Here is a 10,000-nt window from a genome sequence, read left to right as displayed (position 1 = left end):
TGTGTCCTGGTCGCTGCACTAGCGCCTCCTCTGGTTGGCCGGGGCGCCTGTTCAGGGGGGAGGGGGAACTGGGGGGGAATAGCGTGATCCTCCTAAGCGCTACGTCCCCCTGGCGAAACTCCTCACTGTCAGGTGAAAAGAGGCGGCTGGTGACTCCACACGTGTCGGAGGAGACATGTGGTAGTCTGCAGCCCTCCCCGGATCAGCAGAGGGGGGTGGAGCAGCGGCTCGGAACAGTGGGGCAATTAGACAAGTACAACTGAGGGAGAATCCAGAAAAAAGAGTGGCCAACAAATGATGTGTTTCATAAAATATTTTGGCACGTTGATTTCAAGCTGCACAGGGTACCGACTGGGTGTGTTTTCTGTCGTCAGGATAATTCTGGTGTGTTACAAGATGCATGAGGTCAAATTGTAAATACCGCTTCGTGGTTTCTTTCATGCCCACTTACCTATATAGAGTCCCTGACCCATCTAGCACCCAAGAAGGCTTGAATACATATCCCACCTGCTAGATGAGGGACGCACAGCTTCTCATGTGAATCCTGCCCTTTTAAATTCTCTATACAAGAGACGAATGATATAACCACCTAAAAGGGATTGGATTGTGATGGGGGTGTTGAATGCCCTGGTATTAAATCCAGCTTTCCAGGTAGCGCTCTGAATTGCTGTTTTTGAGTACAGGGGAATCTGGAACATTTTGGGGGGGGGGGGGGACCAATCATAGGCCTGAGTGTGATTCAGTAGCAGAGATATTTTATTGATGGGGTTAAAACTGGAAATTATAGACATGCACTACTGGCTCCATGTGCATTTAGACAGATTTATGAGATTCAGTCACCTCTGAGGGCATTTTTACAGCTTACTCTCTCACATTTACGTCGCCATACTTGAGGACCCTCATCAACTACGTTAATTTCCTAGTCCTTCACCCTGACCTTAACCTAATTCTGATTTTAACCTTAACCCTAAACCCACAAAATAGCTCTAAATATCCTGAAATACACACACACACACACACACACACACACACACACGCACGCACACACGCACGCACGCACACACACACACACACACACACACACACACACACACACACACACACACACACACACACACACACACACACACACACACACACACACACACACACAGTCACTGAAACATAACCGTGATCAACGGGTAATGAAAGCAAGACCTTTTCGTAAATGCCACACATTAGATCTGGTTAAAACAGAAAAATCATAGTCCAACATTTCAGTAAACTTTCTGCTGCATCTATAATGGTCTGTAATTACCATACCATTCATCAGATGCCGGTCTGTTTCCCATACGGACATCTAAACTGTCAGAAGGAACAAGTGCATTTACTCAAATCAAACTGTCAGTGGGTTCAGAGGAAAAGTGTTTTCCCTCTATCGAACATCTGGTATGTCTTTTACTGTATTTTGATGATTATTTTGGACTGAGCTTGCCGTATTGCATTGCTGAGCAGTGACCAAGTAGGACTTACGTCTGCAGATTTAGAGTTTTCCTCACAAAAGCACCAGCGCCGGGGTCAAAAGCCCCCAGTCGGGCTGCAGGTGTGATAGTCTGTGTAACACAAAGAGAAATGACTCAGTTGTTTGAACAGGGGTAAAGGTAAATCACTTTTGTACTGCGTATGAAAACCTTATCTCAATAGTGCAAAAGTGGCAAATATGGGCAACGTTTAAAAGGAAATATAGATGTGCTATTCTCGCAACAAAAATACAACCAGCGTCTGTTTTTTGAGCAAGACGTTGGCCTTTTCTAGCCTTACAAAAAGAAGCCTATGAGAAGAAGGAGGGAGATGGCAACGTGTTGCTTAGTGGGTTAAAAGTAAGACTGGGCATCTGGGTGGCGTGGCGGTCTATTCCGTTGCCTACCAACACGGGGATCGCCTGATCGAATCCCCGTGTTACCTCCGGCTTGGTCGAGCGTCTCCACAGACACAATTGGCCGTGTCTGCAGGTGGGAAGCCGAATGTGGGTATGTGTCCTGGTCGCTGCACTAGCACCTCCTTTGGCCGGTCAGGATGCCTGTTCGGGGGGGGGGGGGAACTGGGGGGAATAGCCTGGTCCTCCCACGTGCTACATCCCCCTGGCGAAACTCCTCACTGTCAGGTGAAAAGAAGCGGCTGGCGACTCCACATGTATCGGAGGAGGCATGTGGTAGTCTGCAGCCCTCCCCGGATCGGCAGAGGGGGTGGAGCAGCGACCAGGATGGCTCAGAAGAGTGAGGTAATTGGCCGGATATAATGGGTGAGAAAAAGGGGGAAACACCTCCTCCTCCCAAAAAAATATTAAGATTTCCCTTATTGTCATAGCACATAGTACAATGGAATTGTTTGCCATTCCTGATTGATGCATTAAAAATAGATAATACTTTACAACCTAAGCAATAAATCTAGACAAATAGCGTGATGCACTCCACTCAGTCTTGCATCTAAGCCATAACTTTTGATTGCGTAGCCAAATTAGTTTGCCTATTTATTTTTCTAGCCACAGGATGTAAACTGTGTAAACTTGTATATGTTTACCTTTCTCCACTATCAACATGCAGTGCCACGGTGGCGCAGCGGTTAGCGCTGTCGCCTCACAGCAAGAAGGTCCTGGGTTCGAACCCCGGGGTTGTGCCCCCTTGGGGGTCGTCCCGGGTCGTCCTCTGTGTGAAGTTTGCATGTCCTCCCCGTGTCTGTGGAGGGTTTTCTCTGGGTGCTGCGGTTTCTCCCACCATCAAATAAGTCATGCATGTTATGGCCAATACTCTTGTCTGTAGCCCTGACCGAGGCATGGAAAGACATACTGGAGTTGGTCCCTGGGTGCTGCATGGCGGCTGCCCACTGCTCCTAGCTAGACAGCTAGGATGGGTTAAATGCAGAGAAAGGAATTACCCACATGGGGGGGCAGGTTAATAAAGTAGTAAAAGAAAAACATACTACGGAATAGTATAAGCGTATAAATGTGACTACAGTTTATGGAGAGACTGCTAGCAACGCTTGGCTGTAAGGTGCTATATACCACGCATAGTTAGTTTGTCTTCATCATCGCAAGGGTCCTTGCTTGCTCACATATCACCTGCAGACCCGTTATGGTGCAGGTTACATACATGTGCAGCCTTGCTGTGGACCACAAGCCCTGTGGAGTTGGTACACAGTTGTACCATGACGACTGACACGCAGCTTGATCTTGCAATATGTATACGTATATGTCAAAGTGAAGTCAACCTGCCGTGTTCGTGTGTCCGGGAGAGAAAGTGTAGGAGGTTCCCATGGGCACAGCTGGCTCTATCTTCTTAAACAGCCTTAAGCAAAATATTCTGCAGCTTGCAAATCGAAATGGAAACTTTTATATGCTAACATAATCACAGGCTGACATAAACACACAATACGTGGCTGCTCAAATGAGCACACCCTCGCACATGCACACACTGGCAAAGACGCACACACACTGAAACGCACACATGCATTCATTCACATGTGCACACCACACCTACGTGCATTCATTAGGTAGCTTTGTGTTGCTAATTGAAGACTCACTCCGACCCTTTTAAACGACATCGAGCTCTGTATTCTTGTTGATTTCTCCCTTCATTAGCATCAGTAACTGTCTTCAGCTTTTCTAATTGCTATATACGCTATAGTTGAAATGAAGAAGTTTGCCTACAAAATGGGCTAAAATGTAAAAGCTTTGATTTAACTAAAAATCACCCACAGCTCACCTGTCCTCCCTCAACTAAAGCTCCTTTCTCCTCTTACAGTGTGTTAGCCGGCAAAGTTGCATTATGCAATTATTCTGTATGTTAGGGCGGCACGGTGGCACAGTGGTTAGCGCGGTCGCCTCACAGCAAGAAGGTGCTGGGTGGGAGTCCCGTGGTAATCCAACCTTGGTGGGTCATCCCGGGTCGTCCTCTGTGTGGAGTTTGCATGTTCTCCCCATGTCTGCATGGGTTTACTCCGGGGGCTCCGGTTTCCCTTTCCCCCCACAGTCCAAAGACATGTAGGTCAGGTGAATCGGCCATACTAAATTGTCCCTAGGTATGAATGTGTGTGTGTGTGTGTGTGTGTGTGTGTGTGTGTGTGTGTGTGTGTGTGTGTGTGTGTGTGTGTGTGTGTGTGTGTGTGTGTGTGTGTGTGTGTGTGTGTGTGTGTGTGTGTGTGTGTGTGTCGGCCCTGTGATGGCCTGGCAGCCTGTTCAGGGTGTCTCCCCGCCTGCCGCCCAATGACTGTTGGAAATAGGCTCCAGCATCCCTGCGACCCTGAGAGCAGGATAAGCGGTTCAGATACTGGATGGATGGATGGATGGATCTTTATGTTAGTTTGTGTATGCATATACAGTGTTGTTTGTATGTGTGTGTGTGTGTGTGTGTGTGTGTGTGTGTGTGTGTGTGCGTGCGTGTGTGTGTGTGTGCATGCTGTGTATGTGTGTCCCTTCCCATGTACCACAGGGCAGAAGCATGTGTGCACAATGTTGGATGGATTGCAGTAGAATTTGACATGACAGCTTTTGGCATGACACACTATCTTGGTTTCTTCACCTTAACATGCTCTAAGCAGCTTTAAGTGCAATAATGAGCTTGTGTGCCTCTGCATATATGTGTATATATGCACACACATGCAACTCGGATTTTGCGTATTATTTATCTTGTGCTGATATTTAGTCAACTTATTGGAGTATGGCGGAGAACAAATACGAACAGATAGTTGTAAATATTGTCCATATGTCAAGTAAAGTAGATATGTCAAGTAGATATCAAGTAAACTGGGGTGTATGTGTGTTGTTGTTTAATCAGTATTCAAAAGCTTCTTAGGTTAAGTGCTAGCACAGCTAGCTGCGGCTGGCTATCTTGAGTGTTTCTTCATGTTGAGTATGTTGTGTGTGGAGTCGAGGTGTGCCTGCGTGTATTCTGTACAAGCCAATACATCTGTGCTCACAGACTCTCACCTTAAGCTCACAGAAATGTTTACAGTGTAATTCTGGGGGTCTCGATACTCTGCTGATGGTTAACCAGCTTGCTCCATTAATGTGCCCAGCTTCACCCTTGCACAATGCCAAATCAAGCCCAGAAATGCTTTTCCAGGTTATCCGGGCCAGCGCACAATGAAAACGTTATTTATCTGTTTAGGATATGTCTACTTTGTGATGTACAGTAGTGGACAGCAGCGGCCCTGTGGAACAAAAAGGGGATGACCTTTAACCGAGGTTATGAGGTGAAATCAAGCCAGTGACATTGAGATCTCAGTGTACACACACCGTAGCCTGATGTCCCTGGACAGTCCCTTCACCAGTGCATTAAATCTGGTGCGACCTGATAACTATCATGTGGTCTGATGAATCTGATGTGAATCTGCAGGGCATGCATGTGAAATATCCCTACTGTCGGGTGGGCGGATAAATGAAATGGCTGCATTTATATAGTGCTTTTCTAGTCCAAGGACACAAAGTACTTAACATGACACAACTGCATCACATCACAGCAATGTAAAGGCATAAAAGAGATTAAAACCATAACCCTGACATTTGTTGATGTGATCAATGAACAAGATCTGTCGCTACTCCTGCTGGAGCCCCGCAGAAGAACCAAGGCTAACATCACACTTCTCTGGACACGATCAGCTTCAGGCTGCCCTTTTCCTCATGCAGATCTTCCTCCAAACTTGAAAATGACACCACTTAGTATTGCAACACATACCTTGTTAAAAGGGGTATATTTCCTAACGGAGATGCTGTGGAATGGTAGTTGTCATCGGGTGGATTCTCAGGACAATCTAGAGTAGACTAGGTGGGGAGAGCAAGCCCCAGCACTTCTGCTGAGGTGCTGTTGAGCAAGGCACCAAACACCATTTGAAAGGTCAGTGACCAAGGAAAGACCTGTTGTGACTAATGTAAACGAAACACTACTGAAAATAGAGCATGTATATACAGCATGTAAAAGATGGCCTTGTTGTGTGTGTGTGTGTGTGTGTGTGTGTGTGTGTGTGTGTGTGTGTGTGTTAGACCTGATTACATATGATTCCTGTCAGATTATCCTCAGGGCACGTCTTTCTGTGCACTTCATCCCACATGTGTCAGGTTATAGCTGAGGCGGTAGTGATGATAAATTGGTAGATAAACAGTTGTAGCCCATGGTGCCATGGTCCAGTAGAAGCGGAAATTACCCACTCCGCTGAAGACCCCCTTGAATGTAATTTGGCCACGCTGAAAAAGTCAAGTTGGTCTGCAGCTTCCGCCTCCAGCAGACACCCATTCAAAATGCAAAATGCTGTCCATTTTATCACCAACATGCACAGTGATACATCAGGAATCAGGAATACTTTGTCATTTCACTTCATGCACTCATGTACATGAAACAAAACGAAATGCGATTTTCCACAGCAGTACAACACAAAGACAAAATCACATCCAAAAACTGCAAGAACACACATATCCAAACTAACACATATATCAAAACTAAAAAAAAAAACTGTCCAAGGGAACAAACGTCAGTCAGGATGAATGTCGGGACCGCCGGTCTGCATGGGCTAGCAGTTAGCTTAGCCCACCCCGCTCACGCATCCTGTCTGACTGCCTTTGGCATGTCCTCCTCGGGCGCAGCTCCAGGCAGGGGCCGTGGTCCCTGGGCCCACCTTACGAAGCAGACCAAGCTCTCCCAGCTGATCCAGTGCCAGCTCTCCCAGCCAGACACCCTCGACACACCTCCCTGCACTCCTGACGACAACATCAAAAACACCAGTCAATGCCAGGTGAGGCCACCGCCAGACCGCCCTCGGTGTTACTGGACGTGTCGGTCTGCATGGGCTAGCAGTTAGCTTAGCCTGACCCGCTCTCCCAGCCGATGCAGCGCCAGCTCTCCCAGCCATCAAACAAAGACAAAACTTAGACGCAGACATGGACAAAGACACTGCATGGACGGTACTGGGTGAGGCCGCCGCAAATGCGAATTCACGCAAACATCTTCCCCCACTGGAAGTGGACAGTTTAGCATGCACAGTTTAGCATGTATGGTGCATGCACACACATGCCGACATATTCCGTATGTATTGTATGTGCAATTCATGTCTGCACAATCCCATCACTAAAATCTCTGCAATGCATGATTGTATCAGGCTGCCACATTCACTTGTAAATGCATGCAGATAGACACACGTAAGCAGCAGCGTGCCGCAGCATACTTCAGAAGACACCCACGCACACACATCAGTCAGATGTTGTTACCGCTCAAAATGATGTGAATAGGGAGACCGACACATGACACTAGCCTTACAGATAGACAGATGCACTAGTGCAACAGGACGGACACCAGCTGCGTAACTGATGTACTGCTTCATTTCAGTTCATCCAAGTCCTATTAACGTCACTAACACCAAACACGATGTCGTTTACAACGTCACTTATACCTGCCAGCATTTAATTGACACCACAATCAAATGGGCTGATATTCTGGCCAACTGCTCCCCACCGCATTATGCGTTTCACATCTATGTCATCCAGTCTAACTTTGTGAGATTTTTTGATGGCGGTTGATTTGGCCATGAACTGATCCAGCAGTTTTTTGTCATGTTTTTTTTTTCCCTTGAATCTTTTCTCCCCAGCCCCCCCCCCCCTATCTTTTGTTGTCTTTTTCTCTCTGTCTGGTCTTTGTCGTTTCTTTTTAACAGCATGCCTGTGTTGTGTGCAGGCTGTGGTGATTGCTTCAGCATTTGTGGGTGAATGGTGGCTCTTGGAGAGAAAAGTGTGATTGTATGTGTGAGCATGCCAGCCTCATTTATGCAGGACAGAGGAATTGTGTTAAAGTGCCAGCGTGCTCTTGACACTTGTATCTGTTGTGTGTGTGTCCGTGTGTGCGTGCGTGTGTGTGTGAGTGTGTGTGTTTGCACTCTGGCTTTCTCATCCAACCAAATCTCTGTCTACCCATCTTTACCCTCCCCTCTTCTGTCCTCTCCTCTTTATTGCCTCCATTTTCTCCCAGAAAACCATTCCCCTATTCTCCACAGTCTCTACCGCCGCTCCCTCCATCTCTCCGTCCCTTTCTACGGCTTGCTCTCGATGACTTCGATATATCCCGCCCTCCCCCTCCCCATTTATTCAACCTGCTCTCTCACTCCTCCGTACCTCACGCTGTTTCCCCTCTCCCTGCCACTTTGGCTCTCACTCTCCTCATCGCTCCTTTGCTCTTTGCTCTCTAATCCCTTCCATTCATCCATCCCTTCATCCATCCGCCCACACACTCATCCATCCATTCATCCATCTATCTCCCACATTCATCTGGTCAAGTGATATTACCTTAGCTTAGTGACCTACATCCACGCTGTCCTAATGCCCTGCCCAGTTGTCTCGGACACAACTGGCCTAGCGTGACACACACACACACACACACACACACACACACACACACACACACACACACACACACACACACACACACACACACACACACATACACACAGGTGCAGAAATAATTGGATGGTACAGGTATGAATGAACGGAGAACATAAACATGTACGCAGATGGCACACATTTCTCTCACTCTCTCGCTCTCTCTCTCTCTCTCTCTCTCTCTCTCTCTCTCTCTCTCTCTCACACACACACACACACACACACACACACACACACACACACACACACACACACACACACACACACACACACACACACACAGAATTAAGGGAAAGAAATGCCAGTGCAGATTAATAGGAAGGGCGGGAGGGGAGAGAGGGAAAGAGCGGAGGGTAATGTTGCATCACTCCATCAAAGGGCAGAGGCCCTTTAACTATCCATCACATTATTGGAATAGATAGAAAGGGCACTTCCTGGAGCTCTATCACGCCACAGTAATCTTCATCCCTGTTCTTCTAGTGCTGCTTCAAAGCTTCAAAAAGAAAGTAATTGGCTGAATAATAATTACAACAAGCAAAATCTCTCACCATCTATCAAAGTGGACTGGAATTTCAAAAACAATTATTTCACACTATAAGTTATGATAATGGGAAATTCGAATTTGCAAAAAAAAAATATTAACCTCCTTTCTGATTCAAACTCATTTCATAAGTGTGCTGAATAATCCTGTTTATGTAGGCCCACTCACTTATTTATACTTTTAAATATACATTCACTCCATCGTGTATTACTTTAGCATTCTCGTTTCACCCCCCAAGAGGGAGCTTCTCTTATCTATGAACTGGGTTGAGCTGTGTGTAGTGTGTCACATGTGTCCCGCGGGCCTCGCTTTCACTGATGCCTCCATATAGTGTAGAGGCATTTGAAGGGGTTTGATTTAAACATGTTTTTTTCCCAGAAGTCACAGCAAAAACACATTTTCTCCATTAAAGCGGCCACGTCATGCGTCCTCTATTATTCTGAATGTATCATGAGGACAGTCGGTCCTGCGATCCGAGGCCCACAGCAGCATGTTGTCAACAAACTGCAAAAAGAAGGCTACTACCCTTATAAGTGTGTAGCTAAATCAAACTCCCAACAGGAATGGACACACAACTGGTGGATAACCACTCAACACTAACCAACCACAAGGCCACCTTACATGTGTGTGTGTGCGTGTGTGTGTGTGTGTGTGTGTGTGTGTGTGTGTGTGTGTGTGTGTGTGTGTGTGTGTGTGTGTGTGTCTCTTCTGGATCACCACTTGCCATGGTGGAGAAGCTTGTGTGTACCAATGATCCAAAGAGCTATGCCATCTGGAGCTTGAGGTGGACAGGTCAAGGGGGAGGTTCCAGACGAAGCATGATCCAACAAAGACCTCAACGGTGGACCTGGTGGAAGATGTCTCCAGGTCACAATGGTGGTGAAGGTGGATGAAGGCTGCAACAGAGGGGGGGTCCCCAATCATCTTGGTTCTCCATGCCATTGGACTCTGGCCACCCCCTGCCAAGGACCATGTGGATGGATGCATGGATTACATTGGTGGCTGCAGGCACATCAAGGCGGTCTATTCTGTTGCCTACAAACATGCGGATCGGCGTTTGAATC

Source organism: Lampris incognitus, chromosome 19 (assembly GCF_029633865.1).
Source record: "Lampris incognitus isolate fLamInc1 chromosome 19, fLamInc1.hap2, whole genome shotgun sequence".
NCBI lineage: Eukaryota > Metazoa > Chordata > Actinopteri > Lampriformes > Lampridae > Lampris > Lampris incognitus.
This window is presented reverse-complemented; position numbering follows the sequence as displayed.